The sequence below is a fragment of the Bubalus kerabau genome, chromosome 3 (genome assembly GCF_029407905.1).
Source record: "Bubalus kerabau isolate K-KA32 ecotype Philippines breed swamp buffalo chromosome 3, PCC_UOA_SB_1v2, whole genome shotgun sequence".
NCBI lineage: Eukaryota > Metazoa > Chordata > Mammalia > Artiodactyla > Bovidae > Bubalus > Bubalus kerabau.
Window position 1 is genome coordinate 179,933,660 of NC_073626.1, and position 24,033 is coordinate 179,957,692.

Below are 24,033 nucleotides of genomic sequence, written 5' to 3' on the forward strand. Positions count from 1 at the left end.
AAAGAAAAAACTGGTAACCCAGACTTCATTAAAATTAAAACCATCTGCTCTACAAAAGACACTTAAGAGGTTAAAAAGATAAGCCACAGACTGGGGGGAAATATTTGCAAAAACACCTGTCATGTAATGGACTTGTATTCAAAGCATACAAAGATCTCTTAAAAATCAACAATAAGAAAACAACCCAATTTAAAAATGCACAAAGTTCTGGATATCTCACCAAAGAAGATACATAGGTATCAAATAAGCATATAAAAGATGCTCAACATCAGATGCCATTTGATAAATGCAACTTACCTAATAGAATGGCTAAAATAAAAAAAACTAACAATACTAAATGCTGGTAAGGATGTGGATGGAGCAACAGTAAATTTCATTCATTGTTGATGGGAATATAAAATGGCACAGCCACTTTGGAAGACAGTCTGGTGGTTTCCTACAAAGCCAAACTGAGTCCTGCATGCATGTGTGCTATTCATTCAGTCATGTCCTGCCCTTTGCGACCCTGTGTAGTCTGCCAGACTCCTCTGTCCATGGGATTCTCTAGGCAAGAACACTAGAGCGGGTGGCCATGCCCTCCTCCGGGGGATCTTTCTGACCCAGGGCTTGAACCAGTGTCTCCTAAGTCCCCGGCATTGGCAGATGGGTTCTTTACCACTAGTGCCACCTGGGAAGCCCTAGACTTAGTCTTAGCACCTAGTTATTCACCCAAATGGGCTTCCCTGGTGGCTCAGATGGTAAAGAATCTGCCCGCAATGCAAGAGACCCAAGTTCGATCCCTGGTTTGGGAAGATCCCCTGGAGAAGGGAATGGTTAACCACTCCAGTATTCTTGCATGGAGAATTCCATGGACAGAGGAATCTGGAGAGCTAATCTATGGTGTCACCAAGAGTCGGACAGGACTGAGCAACTAACACATACATTCACCCAAAATGAGTTGAAAACTTATGTCCACACAAAAACCTGCACACAGATATTTACAGAAATTTAATTCATAATTGCCAAGAGCTGGAAGTAACCAAGATGTCCTTCTAAAGGTGGGTGTATAAAAAGCTGTGGTAAATCCATACAATGGAATAATAATCAGTGATAAAGGAAATGAGCTATTAAGTCACAAAAAGACATGAAGGAAACTTAAATGCATACTACTGAGTGAAAGAAGCCAGGCTACTTATATGATTCCAACTATATGATATGCTAGAAGAGGCAAAACTACAGCAGCAGTAAAAAGATCAGTGGTTAGCAGGGGATTTAAAGTGGAAGGAAGAAGGGAGGGAGGACATAGGACATTTAGAGCAGTGAAACTGTAAAAGTGGATATATGACATTATGTATTTATCAAAATGCCTATTGCTATACAACAAAAAAAATCAAGCTTATGTAAAAACTATGGACTGTAAAAAAAAAAAGAAAACAACTCTGCACTATATTTAATGTAGCAATATTGCCTAAATTATAGCAAATATGCTACACTAAAGAAAGGTATTAATATTAAGGGACTGGAGACAATGGAAAGGAGATATATGGGCCTTTCTACTATCTGCTCAATTTTCTATAAACCTAAAACTGCTCTAAAAAATAAATAATACTTATTAAAAAGTAATAACAATGAGGAACTTCCCTGGCGGTCCAGTGGTCAAGAATCTGCCTTGCAATGCAGAGGACATGCTCGGGAGCCCATGCCACAGCTAGAGAGTCCTTAGGCTACAGTGAAAGACCCTGTAAGATGCAACTAAGATCCGGCGCAGCTAAATAAATAATAAAATATTTTAAAACTATGATAGCAATGAAATACCTTTGGGCTAATTTTCTTTCTGTTTTTTTTCCAAATTCCATTTTGATGCTAACAAAGATGGGGAAGGATGGGCAAACTCACATATCACCCAAATTAAGCAGCAGTCTACAAAGCAGGAGAAGATATTTACAATCTATACAAATGAGAAAGGTTTGTGTTCTGAATATATAAAGAATTACTATAAACCAATTAGAAAAGGACAGACCACCTTTACAATAAAAGGTAAGATCAGATCAGTCACTCAGTCGTGTCCGACTCTTTGTGACCCCATGAATCGCAGCACGCCAGGCCTCCCTGTCCATCACCAACTCCCAGAGTTCACTCAGACTCATATCCATGGAGTCAGTGATACCATCCAGCCATCTCATTCTCTGTCGTCCCCTTCTCCTCCTGCCCCCAATCCCTCCCAGCATCAGAGTCTTTTTCAATGAGTCAACTCTTCACTTGAGGTGGCCAAAGTACTGGAGTTTCAGCTTTAGCATCATTCCTTCCAAAGAAATCCCAGGGCTGATCTCCTTCAGAATGGACTGGTTGGATCTCCTTGCAGTCCAAGGGACTCTCAAGAGTCTTCTCCAACACCACAGTTCAAAAGCATCAATTCTTTGGCGCTCAGCCTTCTTCACAGTCCAACTCTGTAAGATCAACATAGACCAAATGCCTGAAGAGATGCATACTGAGAAAAAAACTCACATGACCATTAAACGAGAAGTTGCTAAACCTCAAGTATCAGGGAAATGCAAATTAAAACTTCATGAGCTTGATTCCTCTTAAATCCTGTTGGGATAAATTCCTGAACTAGCCCCTATTCAGAATCAGCCAGGAGCAGGAGGACTTGGAGACAAAGCTGTGGTTGGACTGTGCCTGAAAACTTCAACTTCCCCTTGCAATTTTACATAGAAGAGCCCCAGGAGGAGCTCATGTTCATCCGCCTGGAGGCCAACCTGCACCACATCGAGGTGCACAGGCAGACCACCCCATCCAGCTGGAGAGGGGCGTCGCCACCACAGGCCTGACACACATCCTTGTCATCAAGTTGTTTGAGTCGAGGCAGTGGCTGTTACACGGAACTGGAGCACTGAGAGCTGGGACCCCCAAAGCTGGCCCGAGACCTCGAGATCCTGTGGCTGGTGTGGAGCCAGCCCTTGACCGCTCCCAACCTGGCCACCCCTGGTCATCGTGCTGGACCCACTGGGCTGGTTTTTGTCCACCTCTCTTAGGCTTGTCCCTACTGAATGTTTGGCTTTAGATGTCTTTAGACTTTGCTTTATCAGGAAGAAGATTTTGCTCTCCCCTGGGCAGTTAAGAGGTGAGGGGAAGTTTTGGCTTATGCATTGGTGAGAAGGGCATTGATACAAGGTTGAATTTGTGGTCCAGTCTTGGCCCTCCCTGTGGCTCAGCTGGTAAAGAATCTGTCTGCAATGCGGGAGACCTGGGTTCGATTTCCTGGGTTGGGAAGATCCCCTGGAGAAGGGAAGGGCTACCCACTCCAGTATTCTAGCCTGGAGAATTCTATGGACTGTATAGTCCATGGGATCTCAAAGAGTCCGACACGACTGAGAGACTTATACTTTCACTTGTCCCTCAAAAGCCTTCTAGGCACATGTCTGAGAGACATGTAAGTCTCCTGGGTGTAAGAAAGTGGTCTACCAGCAAAGATCCTATAAAATAAATGACCCCCCAAATCCCCAAAACCAAAAAAACTTCATCAGATCTCACTACTCACCCTTAAAATGGTTAATTTAAATTACTGATGTTAGCAAGTTTTTGTTGGTTTTTTTTTTTTTTTTTTTTTTTTGACCAAGCCAAGGCTCGCAGGATCTTAGTTCTTGACTGGAGATCCCAAAACAGGGATCAAATCCTTGCTGCCTGCAGTGCACGTGTAAGGTCCTCAGGGAATTCTTGATGTTACCAAGTTTTGGTGAGAGTGTGAATCAACTGGAAAGCTTATTCATTATTGGTACAAATGTAAAATGGTACAACCATTTTGGAAATTGACTTTGAAAATATCAATTAAAGCTGAATGTATACTCATATCCTCCACTCTACGTGGATCATGAACGTATAAGCATAATTTATGCACAAGAATATTTATAGCAGATGACAGAATCATAACCGAAAAATGGAAACAACCCAAATGGTCATCAAGAGTAAAATGGATGTATTCATACAGTAGAATACTATTGATATAAAGCAAGGAGAAGGAGCAAACCACTGTCACAAGCAATAACCTAGGTGGATCTCATGAACATAATACTGTAGAAAGAAACCCAGCGTGCAGTAAAATTCCATTTAAAATTTATTCAGGTTAATATATCTAGATCTAGCTCATTTAATAGCTATATAGTTTGCCACTAAAGAAACTATATTATTGTTTAACCATTCCTATATTGGAAGGCATTTAGGATATTTTCAGCATTTTTATTGCTTTTTAAAAATGTTTTACTTTATATGGGCCTATAGTTGATTATCAGCGTTGTATTTTTTTCAGGTGTACAGCAAAGTGATTCAATTATACATACACATATATCTGTTCTTTTTCAAATTCTTTTCTCATCTAGATTATTACAGAATATTGAGCAGAGTTCTCTGTGCTATACAGTAGGTCCTTGTTGGTTATCAATTTTTAACGTAGTAATGTTTATGTCAATCCCAAAGTCCCAATTTATCCCTCCCCTCACTTTCCCCCCTTGTTAACCCTAAGTTTGTTTTCTATGTTTGTGAGTCTTTCTGTTTTGTAAATAAGTTCATTTGTATCATTTTTTGATTCCACATATAAGCAATATCATATAATTGTCTTTGTCTGACTTACTTTACTTAGCATGATAATCTCCAAGTCCATCCATGTTGCTGCAAATGGCATTTAATTCATTCTATTTAGGGGCTAAGTATTCCATTGTATATACATATCACATCTTTCTATCCATTTGTTTAAATTGCTTCCATGCCTTGGCTATTGTAAACAGTGCTACATTGAATTTTGGGCTACATGTATCCTTTCAAAACATGTCCCCCACCCCCGCCCGCAGGAGTGGGATTCTTTTGCTATTTTAAAACAATGCTGCAGTGGATTGATATCATGCAACTTTCCAAACTAGATAATTTCTTGTGAGAAATATTAAACACTTACATATTGATAAGTAAACAGATACATTTCTTGTTTCTAAGAAACACACATTTGATTTCAGAATTTCAGCTGATGGTCAACAGCACAGACAAAGGCCTGGCATTTGGACAGAGTTTGGCAGACTGGCTCTAATTAGGAGACTATCTTGGCTACAGCCAAATTTCCCAGGTCATCAGTTTGGATAGGGAAGTTGAGGTAAAATGGGGAAAATTGGAAATTCCATATGAGTGTAGACTGAACCCTCACAGACACTGGAGAGTCTTTGAAAATTCTGGATCAAGAGAAATACACTCTGTCTTCAGAGACTCTCGGAACACTCATACTGCATTAAGCATTGAACTGGATAGACATTAGGCTTACAAAAGCAAAAGGTGTTGCCCTATTCACCCAAAATATAGTGAGAAACGATAAATGTGTCTATGTTCAAAGTGATACATTTGGTAAACTTGTAGAGGCTTATGCAGAGTTTGCCAATAGGAAGGAGCAACCAATTCTGTTTTGTTGGCGGAGAGCCAACGAGGGGTTCAAGGTGAGCCTGGAGTTTGACAGACAGAAAAATTAAGAGATGACATGAAATGAAAAACTTTTGAGAGCTGATATTCGAGACGTGGCTACCTCTAAAGTGAGGGACAGGATGCTCTGGGACAGAGAAGGGAAGGAGATTTACTTTTCATTTTATATCTGGTAGTACTTCTGAATTTTGTATATGCGTGAGTAACTTGTCCAGAGTTCTATAGCAAGGTCATGTAACTGCAACTTAATGCTCTTAATCATTACAGCACCTCCCAGATAATAATTCCAGGTCCACTTGGAAGAGAGAAGAGAGGTAGATTTCTGACGGATGAAGAAAACAGGACTCAGACAGAATCCTTAGAGAATTCCTTGGCAGTCCAGTGGTTAGAACTCTGTGCTTTCACTGCCAAGGGACTGAGTTTGAGGCATGGCAAACAAAAAAACCCAAATAAACACAAAACCAGAATTCTTAGTTTGAAACCTGGATCACTGAAGGAGAGTAGTGCCAATGACTAAACAGGCATTCTGGGAAAGTCTATTGATTAAATAATGAGTGTGTTTTGGAAAGAGTGAGTTAGAAATTTGGCAGAAACATTTAAACAGATATCCTGTAGACCATTTCCCACGAACCTTTCAGAGGGTCTGTACATTCAAAACAATATCTATAAGAGTGCAAAAAAGCTACCTGCTGGACTTCCCTGGTGGTACAGTGGGTAAGAATTTACCTGCCAGTGCAGGGGACACAGGTTCGATCCCTGGTCCAGAAAGATTCCACATACCACAGAGCAACTGAACCTGTGTGCCACAACTACGGACCCCAAGTTTTAGGGCCCATGACCCAAAACCACGGAGCCGTCTTGTCACAACTACTGAAGCCGGTGCGTCTACAGCCCGTCTTTTGCAACAAGAGAAGCCACCGCAGAGAGAAGCCTGCGCACAGCATCAAAGAGTAGCCCCCGCTTGCCCCGAGGGAAAGGCCATGTACACCAACGAAGACCCAGCTCAGTAAAAAAAATGTTACCTGCCTTTTCTACCGTATACTCCTGTGATCTAAATTTTTCTCAGTATTTTATTTTCTAACATGGTAAATATCAATAGATAAAACCTACAAAACAAGAATTTTTCTAAGGTTCTCAATAATTTTTAAGCATCACCGACTCAACGAACATGAGTTTGAGCAAACTCCAGGATATAGTGAAGGATAGGGAAGCCTGGCATGTTGCAGTCCATGGGGTCACAAAGAGTCAGACACAACTTAGTGACTGAACAACAAAGGAGTCCTAGGATCAAAAAGTTTGAGATCCTCTGTTGGTCAATGGCTTTGAAACTTTTTCAACAAAGTCTTTCAGAGGAAACTCCATTTTTCATCATGATCTGTATCAACATATATATGCAGCTGTGTAATTAAATGAGAGTTTCACAAATTCTGGCTCACTATTTGGGATGCACTCAGTGTTTTCTGTCTCATTTTAAAAATTAAAATGCTGGTAACAGTTCATGAAATTGATCTCATGACCCACTAACAGGTAATGATCTGCAACTTGAAAAGCACGTCTCGTCATTGTAAGTAGAGAAGAAAGCTGGAGCATTAGGAGAAGTCTCTCTCAACACAACGTAGTGTACACTTAATATTTGTTGAGGAAATGAATAGAGCAAATGTATTATTCTTCAAGCTTCCGGTTCTCCAATTTTGTATCATTTGTATAGGGCAAAGTGTATCAAATAAGGAGGATTCCTTATTTCTTATTGCTGAGGCTCAAATAAGAAAATTGTAGGTGAATTCTCTTTGTATACTGCAAAATACTAGAGAGATAGGAGGCTTTGTTGTTATAAAAACTGATCGAAGGGTACAAAGACCAGCTGATTGAAGTTTACCAGTAGTTTTTAAAATCAGAAAACATAGATGTAACTCCCAGCTCCATCATTATCAACTCTGTGACATGGGTATTACTAATAATAACTAATATTTATTGAGTGCTTACTTTATGACTGGTATGGTGCTAAGCTTTATTAAATGTTTATATCATTTAAAACTTACCATGACTTTACTCTATGGGAGCTATTTTTTTTTTTTTTTTTGGCTGCACCACCTTGAGCTTTGCAGGATCTTAGTTCCCTGACCAGGGATTGAACTCAGGCTGGTGACTGAAAGCAGTCCTAACCACTGGACTGCCAGGGAATTCCCAGTGGGCACTGTCTTATATTGTACTCATTTGACATAAACACATGGACACTGAGGCCTGGCGACTCTAGATAATTTACAAACTTACTTAATATAGAAGACTTTTTCTGTTTGCCCTTCCAGTGCTGTGTGCTTCGTTGCTCAGTCGTGTCCCACTCTGTGCGACCCCATGGACTGTAGCACACCAGGCTCCTCTGTCCATGGGGATGCTCCAGACAAGAACACTGGAGTGGATTGCCACTCCCTCCTTCAGGGTTTTTTTTTCCCAACCTAGGGACTGAATCCAGGTCTCCCGCATTGCAGGTGGAATCTTTACCATCTGAGCCACCAGGGAAGCCCTTCCCGTATCTAATGCTTTTTCCTATTCGAAGAACACTGGATATTCCTCTGAGAACCGCACCTCCTGCATATTTGGTCCAAGGTTTTGTGGAAACTCACTCCACCTCTTGGAGTCAGGGTTACATTTGTAACTAAACTGACCCAAGTAGTCCTCCCTATGGGCCACAATGATTGGTTGAGGTGTGGTCATGTGACCTAAGCAGGCCCAATAAGAACGAATAAAGCGGCTTTGCCTACAGCCACGCAAAGGAGGTGTCTTTTCCTTTTGGCCTGGGAAATGTGAGCTCTGTCAGGTTCCTCTAACCCTGGAGCTGCTGTGCTCAGATTGCCAACAGTGGTTGAGAGGTCACCTGGGGATGAGTCAACGCAGGGTAGAGCTGAGATGTGGAGCGAGAGGGAGGAGTCAGGGAGGGAAGGAGAAAGAGAGAGAGACAGAAGTAATGGTACACTCTGAGCCCCTGGATCCAGACTGAAGACAGACAAACATCAATGAACTTTTCAGTTACACAAGCCAATACATTCCCTTTTATGCTTAAGTAAGTTGATTTAATTTAGTTGTTTAATAAATACTTATATAGTACTTACTAAGTGCCAGGAATTCTTCTGCACACTTTACCAATATTCACTGATTTACTTTTCATAGGGAAGTAATGTAATATGATTATTTTCATTTTTAAAGTGAGAAAACTGAGGCAGAAGGGAGTTAAATAACTTGCCAGGCTCTCTCTTCACTTTTTTTTTTTTTTGCCCCCGGAACTGGTCAGGATTTGATCCGACTCCAGACATATCCAACACATTTACTCCTCTGCCGGTATTTCTCAAGTTTTCCTTATTTACCTCTCATCTTTATCATTATTACAATATTTACAAACCTTTTATATTAAAAGTTTCCCTGGTGGTCCAGTGGTTAAGAATCTCCCTGCTAATGCAGGGGACATTAGTTTGATTCCTGGTCTGGGAAGATTCCACATTCCTTGGGGCAACTAAGCCCATGAGCCACAACTACTGAGCCTGTGTTTAGAGCCCGTGCTCTGCAACAAGAGAAACCGCTGAAATGAGAAGCCTGAACACAGCACTAGAGAGTATCCCACATTTGCTGCAACTAGGGAAAGGCTTCACACAGCAAAAAAAGACCCAGCATAGTCAAAAATAAATAAATTTTTAAAAATTAAAAAAATAAAACTTTCCCTTAAGTCAACTTTAAATCAATTTGCTTCTTTGATTTGTCCAAGCCATAATATCAATGAGATGATGCATTTGATGTCTTAAACATATTTCTTTATGAAAAAAAGATGTTAACTATTAACACTAACGTGTAAAATGTTTATCTGTGTGTCAACTAAAATCACTGAGTACCTCTGCCCCTCCTGTATCACCTTCCGCTTCACCTCATTGATGCTTAGCTTCTTCATCTGTACAATAGGACTAATAATACATCCCTTACAAGGTGGTTGTTTGAAACAAATGAAATCGCTGAGGTGCTGCTTTGTTGATGGTAAAGCACTGAGCAGAAGGGAGGCACCACGGCCATTAAGATGACAAACTCATCAAGGGCAAGGATGAGGACTTCAGTTTTTGACTTCTTAGATCTCATGCTAGTCTCCTTCTCTTGGCTGCCTGCCAGCCTCTTTTTTTGTCCTCAGGTGGACTCTGCATTCTCCCATTGGAAAATGCTCTTCTAGAACTTTGCTGTCCCCCATAAAGAGATGGCAGTCTATTTCTTCTTCCCTTGACGTGGAGTAGAATTTTTTCGACTGCCTCAACAAATGGAAAAATAGAAGTGATGTTGAGTGACTTCTGAAGTTGAATCAGAAAAGATGGTTTTGGGACTTCCTTGGTGGTCCAATGGTTAAGAATCTGTCCTGCAATGCAAGGGACATGGGTTCAATCCCTGGTCAGGGAACTAAGATCCTACATGCCACAGGGCACCAAAGCCTGCATGCCATAATAACAGAAGTTCCTGCAACTTGAGAAGTCCCCTTGAACCACCGGTGAAGACCCAACATAGCCAAAAGAAAAATGGGTGTTGCTTCCACTTAGCTCTCTTTCTTGGGGTGTTTGCCCTTGGAACCTGAGGAAGCCCAGACTGATCCATGAGGAGAAAACATTCAGAGAAGCCCATGTAGAGGGGAGCTGAGGCCACTAGCTTGCATAAACCACCAGATAAGTGAGTAATGAAACTTTTAGATGATTCCAGGCCTCAAGCATTTAAGTCTTCCAACTGAGGCCCCAGACACTGGTGTAGAAACAAGCCATCCCGTAGTCCCTTGTCTGAATTCCTGACACAGGGAACTTGTGATCATAAATGCCAGTAAGACTGGGGGGAACTTGATACGTACCCACACTTAAGTAGAAAACCTCCTCTCTCCACTTGGCTAGCTTCTCCTGAACCTCCAGCTCTCATCTGAAATGCTTCCCTGGACAGGACTAGGTTAGATCACTGGTCGTGATGTCCCAAAGCATCCTCTATTTCCTCTTTTGGGGCACTAACCACATTTGCCATGATTTTTTTCAGTATCCACTTTCACTATATTGTGAACCCTATGAAGGCCAGGACCATGCCTGTTGGCACAATCTCCAGCAGGTAGCCTGGGGGATATCTTTCCACGGGATGCTCTCAGTAAATACTTACTGAGTGAATGAATGGATATTTTGCCCCACAGTGCCTGACACACACACTGGAGCAGCAAAGGTGGACCCAACCTAGAGGGATGGGGAATTACTTTTGGCAACATTCCTGTTTGGGGCACTGCCTTGTCACCAGAGTAGTCTTGACTTACTACGCAAATCCTTTACCGTTGCCAGTGCTGTTCAGTAACAAAATGTATGTTTCAAAAAATTTCATAGGCTTTTACTTCCACTTCAGATGAAGAAAGTGGCAAAAACTCCACTCCCAACTCAATGAGAAAAAGGCAAGTAGTCCTCAATGTCATGATTTTTCTTCAACCCATCGGAGAACAATGAAGTCAACTGAATTCCAAAGATTGAGAATCTTCTCAAAGGTGAGGTGGGATACACACACGTGTCACCTTCATCAAAACACAAGAGAAAGCGGCGGCTGCCAGAGAAGCTGGTGAGAAGAAATTAGCTAAAATTTTGACAAATTTTTAAAAACTATGCATGGGCTAGCATATCAGTGTGGTATGGACTGGGGCTCTGACACAAGAGGAGTTTTCACTCCAAGTTCTCTTCCACAGGCTTCCAGTGGCAGCTCACTAGAAAGACTGAAAGCAGAGCAGGAGACCAGAGAACACCCACATGGGATAGGTGTGCAGCAGGTTACTGGCTGCTGCTGAAGGATGCAAGTGAAAGTCGCACAGTCCTGTCTGACTCTTTGCGACCCCGTGGACTGTGGCCCGCCAGGTCCTCTGTTCATGGAATGTCCCAGACAAGAGTACGGGAATGTGTTGCCCTTTCCTTCTGCAGGGGACCTTCCCAACCCAGGGATCAAACCTGGGTCTCCTGCACTGCAGGCAGATTCTTTACCAACTGAGCTACTACAAAGTCCCTTACAGTTTTCCAGATGCTTCCTTCTTTTCAACAAAGCAACATTTTAAGCCTTTGGGGGAGGGGAAGCAGACCCTCACACCTGGGTTCCTCCCAGCAAAGATCTATTGTTTCTGCAGGAGGAATAGCAGCAACACCCTTCTGCCTGGACTGGTGGGCGTGTAGTGAACACTCTCACTCCAAGACACAAGCAAGGCTTCACTGCAGGCGGGGGATGAGTAGAAGCAGAAACCCTCCACCTTTCCAGGAGGGGCTGGAAACCAGTTCAGGCTCACAACCCTACAGAAATACCAATCTGAGGTCTGGTATAGGTCTGGGAACACTATAGACCACCCAAAAACTCCAGGTGGAATTTGGTGCCACAAGGAGGAGGGGCAGGGATGCTGAGAAGGCTCCTGCCTGAGGCCCAGATGCATAGATCCTGCCTAAGACTGAGGCTGGGTCAGGACAATGGAGAAACCCACCTTAGGTCTTACTATCGTGACCTGCATATCATCATGTAAGAGGCAACCGCAGGCTGCCCCAAGGAGAGCAGGGAGAGCAGGGAGAAGAACCCCTGCTGGGTTTCGGGGGTGCAGGGGTGGCTGAAAGCTGAGGGGGCAACGGACAAAAGCTGGGGACATCCATTGTCAGTAGACCTAACAATAAGAAAAGGTAATGGAAGTTCTTCCGGGAAGAAGGAATATGATACCTGAGGGAACTTGGATATGTACAAAGAACTGAGAAGTATTGAAAATGGTAAAAAAAAAAAAAAAAAAAAAAGAAATAGAAAAGACACTTTCAATCTATTTAAAAAATAATTGGCTGACTAGGACATCCCTGGTGGTCCAATGGTTAAGGGTCTGCCTGCCAATGCAGGGGACACAGGTTCAATCCCTGGTCCAGGAAGATCCCGCATACTGCAGGGCAACTAAACCCGTGTACCACAGCTGCTGGAGCCTGTACTCTAGAGCCTGAGTGCTGCAACTGCTGAAGCCTGCGTGCCCTAGAGCCTGTGCCCTTCAACAAGAGAAACTACTGCAACGAGAAGCCCGCACACCACAACTAGAGAAAGCCCAAACACAGTAACAAAGACCCACCACAAAAAGAAATAGAAATTTTAAAAATAGCTTATTAAAAAAAAGGAATTGGCCAACTAAACCAAAATGGGCAATAATGTATTGCATGGCATTTATAACATATTTAAGAGTAAAATGCATGATGATAATAGTATAAAATGTGCTCAGAAGGAACTGGACGTTTACTGCTGTAAACTTACTGTATACGTTTATTGTTGCAAACACTGTATCAGAGAAATGGTAGAATATTATCTGAAGGTAAACTGTGACAAGAGCTTCCATGGTGGTTCAGCTGGTAAAGAATCCGCCTGCCATGCAGGAGACCCAGGTTCGATCCCTGGGTGGGGAAATTCCCCTGGAAAAGGGAATGGCTACCCACTCCAGTATTCTTACCTGGGAAATCCCATGGAAAGAGGAACCTGATTGGCTAGAGGCCATGGCTAAACCACCAGCAGAGAAGTCCCTCTACTTTGTACTTGAGCTTCCCTGGTGGCTCAGATGGTAAAAGAATATGCCTGCAATGCAGGAAACCTGGGTTTGATCCCTGGGTTTGGAAGATCACTTGGAGAAGGGAATGGCAACCCATTCCAGTGTTCTTGCCTGGAGAATTCCATGGACAGAGAAGCCTGGCAGACTACAGGCAGTCCATGGGATCGCTAAGAGTTGGACATGACTGAAGTGACTGAGCATGCACTAAATTGTTATTTTTCTTATTGCATTAATGTGAAATTATTTTCATATAGTATATAATGGTCTAATATCCTACATCAGATTTCTTAATGATATTTATTTTGCAAAAATTATGCAAGGTAGCATTATTGGGGTTCTAACACAGGGAGAGTTGGGTAGAGAAAGAAAGAATCGAGGTAATAAAGGCAATTAAGAAGAAGTATTTGTCAGTAGCCACTAACAGTCTCCAAGGGACTATTTACATAGTAACCTCAAACTACCCCTCCACAGGTCCTGGGGCACAAAGCTGTGGTTTTTAGATTCAGTATCTTAGGCTCATTAGAATGTCAACTCCATTAAGGGAGGATTTTTATTCATCTTATTCTCTCTATATTCCTTGTATATGGTTAAAAACTCAGGCTGAGAGCTGGAAAACCTTATGCATTTAATCCTATACCTTCCATAGCTCTCACAGAGGATCTCTAGGATGCTAAAAGCTGGAAGGACCTTAAATACCAACCAATGCTATTAGAGAAGGCAATGGCACCCCATCCAGTACTTTTGCCTAGAAAATCCCATGGACGGAGGAGCCTGGTAGGCTGCAGTCCATGGGGTCGCTGAGGGTCGGACACGACTGAGCGACTGCACTTTCACTTCTCACTTTCACGCATTGGAGAAGGAAATGGCAACCCACTCCAGTGTTCTTGCCTGGAGAATCCCAGGGACGGGAAGCCTGGTGGGCTGCCGTCTCAGGGGTCGCACAGAGTTGGACACGACTGAAGCGACTTAGCAGCAGCAGCAATGCTATTAGAACTATCTGCAATAATGGAAATAATCTATATTTATGTTGTCCAATATGATAACCACTATTCACAATTGTCTATTGAGCACTTGAAATGTGGTTATTGTGATTAAGAACTGAATTTTAACTTTTAGTTTTAATTATGCTTTCCTGGTGGCTCAGATGGTAAAGAATCTGCCTGCAATGCAGGAGACCCAAGTTCAATTCCTGGGTCAGGAAGATCCCCTGGAGAAAGGCATGGCAACCCAATCCAGTATTCTTCCCTGGAGAATCCCATGGACAGAGGAGCCTGGTGGCCTACAGTCCACAGGGTCACAAAGAGTCAGACAGGACTGAGCAACTAACACTACTACTACAATTAACTTAGATAGCCATGTGGCTAGTGGCTACCATATTGACATCATGGATCTAGACTAATTCACTATTCTCTGCACAGAGGACATGAATGACTTGAGTAAGATCACACCATGAATAGATGGACATTTTGATGGGATTTGATGAGCATTAAAGATGAAGTGTAGTGAACTTAGAAGCAGGCCAAATTTGGCCCCTAGTACCTAGACAGCATATTAAAAAGCAGAGTCATTACTTTACCAACAAAGGTCCATCTAGTCAAGGCTATGGTTTTTCCAGTGGTCATGTATGGATGTGAGAGTTGGACTATAAAGAAAGCTGAGCACTGAAGAATTGATGCTTTTGAACTGTGGTGTTGGAGAAGACTCTTGAGAGTCCCTTGGACTGCAAGGAGATCCAACCAGTCCATCTTAAAGGAAATCAGTCCTGAATATTCATTGGAAGGATTGATGCTGAAGCTGAAACTCCAATACTTTGGCCACCTGATGCGAAGAACTGACTCATTTGAAAAAATCATGCTGGGAAAGATTGAGGGCAGGAGGAGAAGGGGACGACAGAAGATGAGATGGTTGGATGGCATCACCGACGCAATGGACGTGAATTAGAGGAAACTGGGAGTTAGTGATAGAGAAGCCTGGAGTACTGCAGTCCATGGGATCGCAGAGTCGGACTCGACTGAGCGACTGAACTGAACCGGTTCAGCCACAAAACTAGGAAACTTGGTTAACTTCTCTGGGTCTCACATGTCTTCTATAAAAGGAGACATTTACTTTATGGCTTACTTGATCTAAAATACCTTCGGATTCTTGTGAAAGGTTCTGATTGCATAATTTGTGCGCCCTCTCTGTGCACAGTGCCACCTAGTGGTGTACTATGAACTCCGGGTTTCCTCCTCCTGGATCAAGTTCCTGGACAAGGAAAATGGAAGCGGTGGCTCAGACAGTAAAGCGTCTGACTACAATGAGGGAGACCCGGGTTCGATTCGGGAAGATCCCCTGGAGAAGGAAATGGCAACCCACTCCAGTACTCTTGCCTGGAAAATCCCATGGACAGAGGAGTCTACAGCTCTCTGTTTGGACAGAGGCTACAGTCCATGGGGTCGCAAAGAGTGGGATACCACCGAGCGACTTCACTTTCACTGTGAGCTGATCACCCTCTTGCTGTGAGTGACTTTGCCATCAGAGCACACTTCTCTCTACGCTCCTCATGTAGTTGTGGGCAGCTATTCAGTACTGACAGTTTTAGATGTCTCAGGGCTTTTGCTGACCACTTCTCACCCACTGCATCCCCAAAACCAAGGTTTTGTGACTGCCTTTGGCGGAGCCATACCTAACTTACTTGCCAAAAGTCTCCTGCCCTTGTGTCTGGTCCATGACATGGCAGCCACCTCCTCTGACCAGCCTCTAGTTTGATTTTTTTTTTTTTCCTTTTTCTCTGACACAGCTCAGCTGTGGCCAGAGAAGACTGAATAGGTGGAAAGCCACCAGCCCCTTAACATACATCTGGGGATAGTGCCACAAAGACTCTCAGGGCCTCTGTCCCCATGGCCCTAACAGCTCTGTGACCTTGGACAAGTTATTTAATTTATCTGACCCTTAGTTTGCATAGTGGAAATAAAAATACCTATCTCTCAGGTAGTTCTGAGAAACAATATATACTGAGTGCTTAATAAGCAATCAATAAATGGTAGTGTGTTACAATCACAGTAATAAAACACACCTTCTGTTAGCTCAGCGCTGATCTCTGAACTCTAGGGGATGCAGAAGGGCTGTAAGAGATGCGATCCCAGTGGGCTTCTGCGCTGGGGTAAACAGTAGGCTACCACACGGGAACAAGAGCAGATCGTTGGAGGCAGGGTATAATTAAGTGCAGAATGGTAGGGCATGACCTGTGAGTGCTGCGGGAGCACAGTGCCCAGAAAGACGATAATCATCCTCATGTCTACACAACACTTCAGTGTTTACACTGCTTTTTAACATCTATAATTTGACTTATAACAACCATGAGGTAAATAGTAATGTTATCATCTGTGTTTTATAGAGGGAACTGAGGCTCTCAGGGGCAAAGTGGCATGCCCACAGTCACACTAGGAAGTGGCAATGGGGAGACTAGAGACATCCTAACTCATAGGCAGCCTTCTTTTCCCTCTCTGGAAATTTTTCTAGATGAATCTAAACTTGAGATGGGTCTTGAAAGGTGAAAAGCGTTGGAGAAGTAATGGAGGCTATTCAAGCAGTGACACCCAGAGGGACGCAATGGAAGAGGGTGGGAAATTGGACCAGGTGACCACTGAGATCATTCAGGGTAGGCAAAATGCCTTGATTCTACACACTTAGGATTCCTAACCCAGCCTGGTGGGGAGGAAAAGGCTGGGGAGGGCTTCCTGGAGAAAGTGACGTTCAGGCTAAGATCTGAATGACAATCAGGAGTTGGCCAGAGTTCCCAGGCAAAAGAAATGTCATGGACATGTTTGGGGAAATGAAAAGTGTTTCAATCAGACAGGAGCAGAGTGTGGTTGAAAGTAAGGCTATGCACACAGGGCAGAGTCTCATATTCCTCATTAAGATCTTGGAGTTTATTTCAAGTCTCTGAGGACTCAATGGGATGCTTACCCAGGCGATTTGAGTTTTAGGCTAATCATTGTGATTACAACATGCAGACTGAATGGCAAGGGCCTAACCGGAGGCAGAGGAGGCTGATGCAGCAACCTAGGCAAAGTAGGAGTAGCTGCCTGGTGGAGGGAGCATAGCAGGGACTGGGAGACTTGGCATATCTGGGGGACAAGTAAAGAGATAAAATGGACTGGAGTTGGTGATTGATTGGAAACTGGGGGTAGTGGCACAGGGCAGATAGAAAGAAAGGAGGAGTTGAGGATGACTTCTGGTTTCTGGTTGGAACAATTAATTGGGTGGCTGTATTCTCCAAGCCAGGCTTCAGCAATATGTGAACCGTGAACTTCCTGATGTTCAAGCTGGTGTTAGAAAAGGCAGAGGAACCAGAGATCAAATTGCCAACATCCGCTGGATCATAGTTTTTCAAGAGAGTTCCTGAAAAACATCTATTTCTGCTTTATTGACTATGCCAAAGCCTTTGACTGTGTGGATCACAATAAACTGTAGAAAATTCTGAAAGAGATGGGAATACTAGACCACCTGATCTGCCTCTTGAGAAATTTGTATGCAGGTCAGGAAGCAACAGTTAGAACTGGACATGGAACAACAGACTGGTTCCAAATAGGAAAAGGAGTTCGTCAAGCCTGTATATTGTCACCCTGTTTATTTAACTTATATGCAGAGTACATCATGAGAAATGCTGGACTCGAAGAAACACAAGCTGGAATCAAGATTGCCGGGAGAAATATCAATAACCTCAGATATGCAGATGACACCACCCTTATGGCAGAAAGTGAAGAGGAACTCAAAAGCCTCTTGATGAAAGTGAAAGTGGAGAGTGAAAAAGTTGGCTTAAAGCTCAACATTCGGAAAACGAAGATCATGGCATCCGGTCCCATCACTTCATGGGAAATGGATGGGGAAACAGTGGAAACAGTGTCAGACTTTATTTTTCTGGGCTCCAAAATCACTACAGATAGTGACTGCAGCCATGAAATTAAAAGACAATTACTCCTTGGAAGGAAAGTTATGACCAACCTAGATAGCATATTCAAAAGCAGAGACATTACTTTGCCAACAAAGGTTTGTCTAGTCAAGGCTATGGTTTTTCCTGTGGTCATGTATGGATGTGAGAGTTGGACTGTGAAGAAGGCTGAGCGCTGAAGAATTGATGCTTTTGAACTGTGGTGTTGGAGAAGACTCTTGAGAGTCCCTTGGACTGCAAGGAGATCCAAGCAGTCCATTCTGAAGGAGATCAGCCCTGGGATTTCTTTGGAAGGAATTATGCTAAAGCTGAAACTCCAGTAGTTTGGCCACCTCATGCGAAGACTTGACTCATTGGAAAAGACTCTAATGCTGGGAGGGATTGGGGGCAGGAGGAGAAGGGGACGACAGAGGATGAGATGGCTGGATGGCATCACTGACTCGATGGATGTGAGTCTGAGTGAACTCTGGGAGTTGGTGATGGACAGGGAGGCCTGGCGTGCTGCAGTTCATGGGGTCGCAAAGAGTCAGACACGACTGAGCGACTGATCTGATCTGATCTGATCAGTCCCTAGGCTAGGAAAGGTGAGAGAGAAGCAGTCCCTAATGGGAAAGCAAAGGAGTGAGGCTTTGAAGTGGGGAGATAATTCAGCAGTTGATGGGGAATAGGAGTCAAGTACTCAGTGGAAGAAAGCAGAATTTCTTCTTTTTATTCATCCAACACATTATGGGTCTACTATATCAGACACTAGGAGTACAGCAGTGAATCAAACAGACCAGGTCCTGATCTCGTGGAGTTTATATTCTCGTGGATGGATACAGACAAGCAGAGAAATAAGCACAGAAACATGTCAGGAGGCGGTAGGTACTATGATGACACCTGAGCATGTGTAAGGGGATGTGGATGGTGACTAAAGTCATGAAATTAAGACTCTTGCTCCTTGGAAGAAAAACTATGACAAACCTAGACAGTGTATTAAAAAGGAGAGACATTACTTTGCCGACAAATGTCCATTTAGTCAAAGCTATGGTTTTTCCAGTAGTCATATATGGATGTGAGAGTTGGACCACAAAGAAGGCTGAGCACTGAAAAATTGATGCTTTTGAACTGTGGTGTTGGAGAAGATTCTTGAGAGTCCCTTGGACTGCAAGGAGATCCAACCAGTCAATCTTAAAGGAAATCAGTCCTAAATATTCATTGGAAGCTGAAGCTCCAATATTCTGGCCACCTGATGCGAAGAGCCAACTCATTGGAAAAGACCCTGATGCTGGGAAAGATTGAGGCCAGGAGAAGGGGGTGACAGAGAATGAGATGATTGGATGGTATCATCGATTCAATGGGCATGAGTTTGAGCAAGCTCCAGGAGATGGCGAAGGACAAGGAAGCCTGGCGTGTTGCAGTCCATGGGGTTGCAAAGAGTGACTAAAGGGGATGTGGGCTCTGCATGAGGTGAACAAGGATGGCAGCTCTGATTTTCAGCCCCAGACCTGAATGAACGATTTGGAGGGACACCTTTAGAAAGAAGGACAAGGCTTTAAGAATTTCTCTAAATGCTGTGGCTCTTTCAGACATTATAGGGGTGAGGTCAGAAGTGGAGGCTAGATATCCTGTAAGAAATTTGGATTTTACCATAAAACCATTTCCTTCCTCTACCCTGAAAGGTAAAATTCCCTAAGATCCTTTTCAAGCCCGTGCTTCTAAAGACTTGAACTGGCTTTGCTCTCTCCCTGCTCTGCTACCTCTCAGCTGCATAACCTTGGGCATGTCACTTACCTTCTCTGAGCCTCAGCTTTCTATCTGTAAAATGGGTATACTAATAGAGTTGTTATGAGGAGCGAATGAAGTTATGCATAGTGTCTAGCACAGAACAGATGGCTCAGTAAAGTTAAAGTTTTGTATTCTCTTCCACAGAGGGAAAAGATACAGGATTAAAGATACAGGATGAGAAAACTGGCATGATTGAGGTGTGGAAATTGATAAATTCTAACACTGAATTCTCATAGCTACCACTGCTGGTAGGAGAAGTCCTCCTTCAGTGTCCTTGGGGGATTGGTTCCAGGACCTCCTGCCAATACCAAAATGTGTGGATGCTGAGGCCTTCGTACCTGTAAAATAGCATTTGCTGTGTGCTTAGCTGCTCAGTCATGTCCGACTCTCTGCGACCCCGTGGACTGCAGCTCACCAGGGTCCTCTGTCCACGGGGATTCTCCAGGCAAGAATATGGAGTGGGCTGCCATGCCCTCCTCCAGGGGATCTTCCCAACCCAGGGATCAAACCCAGGTCTCATGCATTGCAGGCAGATTCTTTACCTTCTGAGCCACCAGGAAAGCCCAAGAATACTGGAGTGGGTAGCCTATCCCTTCTCCAGCGGATCTTCCCGACCCAGGAATCAAACTGGGGTCTCCTGCATTGCAGGCGGATTCTTACAAAGAGAAGCCTGCAAGCTGCAACTAGAGAAAAGCCCACATGCTGGAACAAAGACCCAGCATAGCCCAAAATATCAATCAATCTCTAGGTTACTTATAATACCTGATACAATGTAAATGTTGCATAAATAGTTGTCAATAACATTGTAAATACAATGTAAATCATTGCCAGTGCTCAACAAATTCAAGTTTTGCTTTTTGGAATTTTCCGGAAATGTGTTTTTCTGAATATTTTCTATCTGTAGTTAGTTGAATCCACGGATATAGAGAGCAAACTATAGAGTTACCTTTTCTTTCCCATTTTCTCCCCCATCCCCACCCCCAGCTTCTGACCTGGACATATTTGTGTTTCCAAGAAGGTCATCGAAGAAAGGCTGATAACAATCTTCCTGGTGGCAGTCTAGAAGGTTCAGTCTTGAAGCTGCCTTCTGCTTCCCTCTCCGATGGACCGCTTTCCTGTCACCAGAGGAAGAGAGAGGAGAGAGAGGGGAGAGGGTGTGGTGGAAATGACTCCACTAAGAGCTTATGGGATTTTTACATGAGTCCCCATCCTGCACCTCCCTGCCCAGGGGTCTCTGCTGGGTGGGTTGAAAGGTGGCTCTGGCCCTTAGCAGGTGTGGCAATGCTGAGCCTCTAAAGACCACTGAACCAGGATAGAGTGGAGGTGGGAGGGTGAGCAGTGGAGGAGATCATCTCTGTGCTAATGACTTAGATTCCAGCCAGGGTTTGGCCTCTACAAGCAAAGAGTAAAGAGCTCATGGAAAGAAGGGACCTTGGGTAGGGGAGGGTAGAAAGGGGCCTGGGTAAGCTGAACAGGATGACTTTGGCTGAGTCATTCTGAAATCAGCCACACCCTTGAAGTCAGGCTACACTCAGTAGCCTTCAATGGTTCCCCCACTACCATGAGATAAAGTCCCAAAGGCTTAACCCTGACCTGACCAAGAGTCTCCACTGGGTCTGCTATTCCACTCCACCCCTTCCCCATGCTCCCAGAAATGCAGCCTCATCCAAGGTTTCTGCTTCTAGTAGGCAAGACCTTTCTTTTTTCCTTCCCTTCTTTTTTGATGTCTTTCTCCCCTAGCTTTGAGGGGTTCCCAGGTCGCTCGGTAATAAAGAATCCGCCTGCCAATGCAGAAGCCACAGGAGACTTGGGTTCGATCCCTGGGTCAGGAAGATCCCATGGAGGAGGAAATGGCAACCTGCTCCAGTATTCTTGCCTGGAAAATCCCAAACTCCAGACTTTAATCAGATTTCACCAATTTTCTTTTTCTGTTCCAGAATCCCAGCCAGGACACCACCCTGCATTTAGTTCCCCTGTCTCCTTAGTCTGCTCTGGCCTCCGACAACTTACTAGTCTTTCCTTATTCCTATGACCTTGAAAACCTTGAGGAACACTGGTTAGGTATTTTGCAGAATGTCCCTTAATTTGGACTTACTTGCTATTTGCCTCATGACTAGACTGAGGTTATGGGTTCGGGAGAACAAATAGCCACAGAGATGAAGAGCCCTTCTCATCACACCCTATCATGGGTCACATGCTACCCACAGGGCTTATTACTGGTTATGTTACCTTCCACCACTTGCTGATTCTACCACTCCCACTCCCTAACCACCACCCCTGCCCCCACACCTTTCCACAGTCTGTTCTTTAGCAAGTCACTAGATCCAGCTGACACTCAAGGGTTAGGGAATGGGATTAAATTCTGCCTCCTGGAGGGGGAAGCATCTACATAAACTATTTGGGATTCTTCTTTAAAGAAGATTTGTCTCTTCTCCCCCATTTATTTACTTATTTATTCAGTTATTTATTTTTATTAACAGGGACTCATGTAATATTTATTTTACACTTTGGGTTATAATCCAATACTACGTTATTTCTTCTGTAGCTCAAATTGTTCCAGCTTTGCCCATTGCTTGCTCTTTCAGGTTATCAGGGTTTGGTTTTTTAATCCTTTCTTACTTTCTGGCACTGCAAGATGTTCTGAGCTCATCTTGTCTGTTCTCTGGAAATTGGAAATTTTTAGTCACTCAGTCCTGAGACCCCATGGACTTTAGCCTGCCAGGCTTCTCTATCCATGGAATTTTCCAGGCAAGAATACTGGAGTGGATTGTCATTTCCTTCTCCAGGGGATCATCTTCTCGACACAGAGACTGAACTCTGGTTTCCCCGCACTGCGAGCAGATTCTTTACCATCTGAGCTACCAGAGAAAGCTTTTCTTTTCTCTACCCACCATAAAATCATCTACTTCTCCAAAGATCCCTGGTTTCTTCTATTGAAGATGATTTTTAGAATCCAAAATCTGGACACTGGATCATTGCTCATTGCTACTGGGAAGAAAACTTACATTTTTAAATTGTGAAATATATCATATACAGAGGAGTACACCAAACATATAAGTATGGTTTAGAGAATAATTACAAGCTGAATATAATCAAATCTCTTTTAAGCATTAATTATACCCATTCCTATGTATCTTCCTCCTGAAAACTTCTCTGACCTGCAAGGCCAGGATGAGGCGCCCCTAACATGAGCAACCATAGCACCTGGTGGTTATTCCTATCCTAATTCTGTATTAATACATGTCGATGGCAAACAAGTTGAAGATGCAAGTGTTTAAAGAAGAAACCAAGTCAGCATTATTCTATCATCCAAGGGAAGATGTCTAACTACCAAAAGTGGTCCAAGAATATAATGGGTTCCCCCTTGATTTGTGCTTTACTCACTAGCCACGTGGGGCCACTGAGCAAGTGAAATGTGGCTGATCTGAACTGGGATGGTTTAGTACAGAAAAAGAATGTATAATATCTCAGTAACTGTTTTTCTTTTGATTTCTGGCTGAAAGGATAATATTTTGGATGTGTTGAGCTAAATAAAAAACTATTAAAATTAATCTCACCTGTACATATGACAAAACGTATACATTTAAAATTAATTAATTTTATGATATGCAGATTAATAATGGGGAACTTCCCTGGTGGTGCCCTGGGTAAGATTCCGTCTTGCCAGGGCAGGGGACATAGGTTTGATCGTGGTCTGGGAAAAATACACATGCCAAGGAGCAACTAAGACCACACCCACAGCTACTGAAGCCCATGTGCTGAAGTTACTGAAGCCTGAGCCCCCTAGAGCCCGGCGGTCAGTAACAAGAGAAGGCACCACAGTGAGAATCCCGAGTACCAAAGGAAGAGTAGCCCCTGCTTGCCGCAACAAGAGAAAGTCCGCTGCAACAAGAGAAAGTCCGCTGCAACTAGAGAAACCCCTGTGCAAAGCAACAAAGACCCAGCACAGCCAAAATAATAAATAAATAATAAAAATACATACACAAAATTGTTTAAAAATTAATAATCGGGATTTAAATATTCCAAGAAAACAAAAATGCTTAATTTCACCTGTTTCTTTTTTCTCCCCCTTTTGGTAGTTACCAGAAAAATGTAAATTATACATGTGGCTTGCTTTATATTTCCAATGGATGGGGTATTATGTAAAACAGGGGTCCCCAGCCCTTGGGTCACAGAAAAATGATTGAATTACTACCTAAACCATCCCTCTCACCTCTGCATTCCTGTCCGTGGAAAAATTGTCTTCCACAAAATTGGTCCCCAGTACTAAAAAGGTGGGAGCCGCAGCTCTGAATAATGAACTCCTGAGGACTAGATATTTTACAGC

The 24,033-nt window shown here is 43.4% G+C and overlaps 1 long non-coding RNA gene across 3 annotated transcripts; it reads right to left on the minus strand.

Annotated features, from left to right (window-relative positions):
- Positions 1-974: 974 nt before the first annotated feature.
- LOC129646978 (uncharacterized) lies at positions 975-24,033 on the minus strand. Of its 3 annotated transcripts, none has more exons than XR_008712227.1 (3): positions 23,920-24,033; positions 20,699-20,821; positions 975-2,426 (listed from the first exon to the last, which is right to left on the minus strand). It is a non-coding gene; the product is annotated as an uncharacterized LOC129646978 (long non-coding RNA). The 3 variants fall into 3 exon arrangements; XR_008712228.1 differs by lacking the exon at positions 23,920-24,033 and adding an exon at positions 21,802-21,955; XR_008712226.1 differs by lacking the exon at positions 23,920-24,033 and having other exon boundaries at positions 20,699-21,686.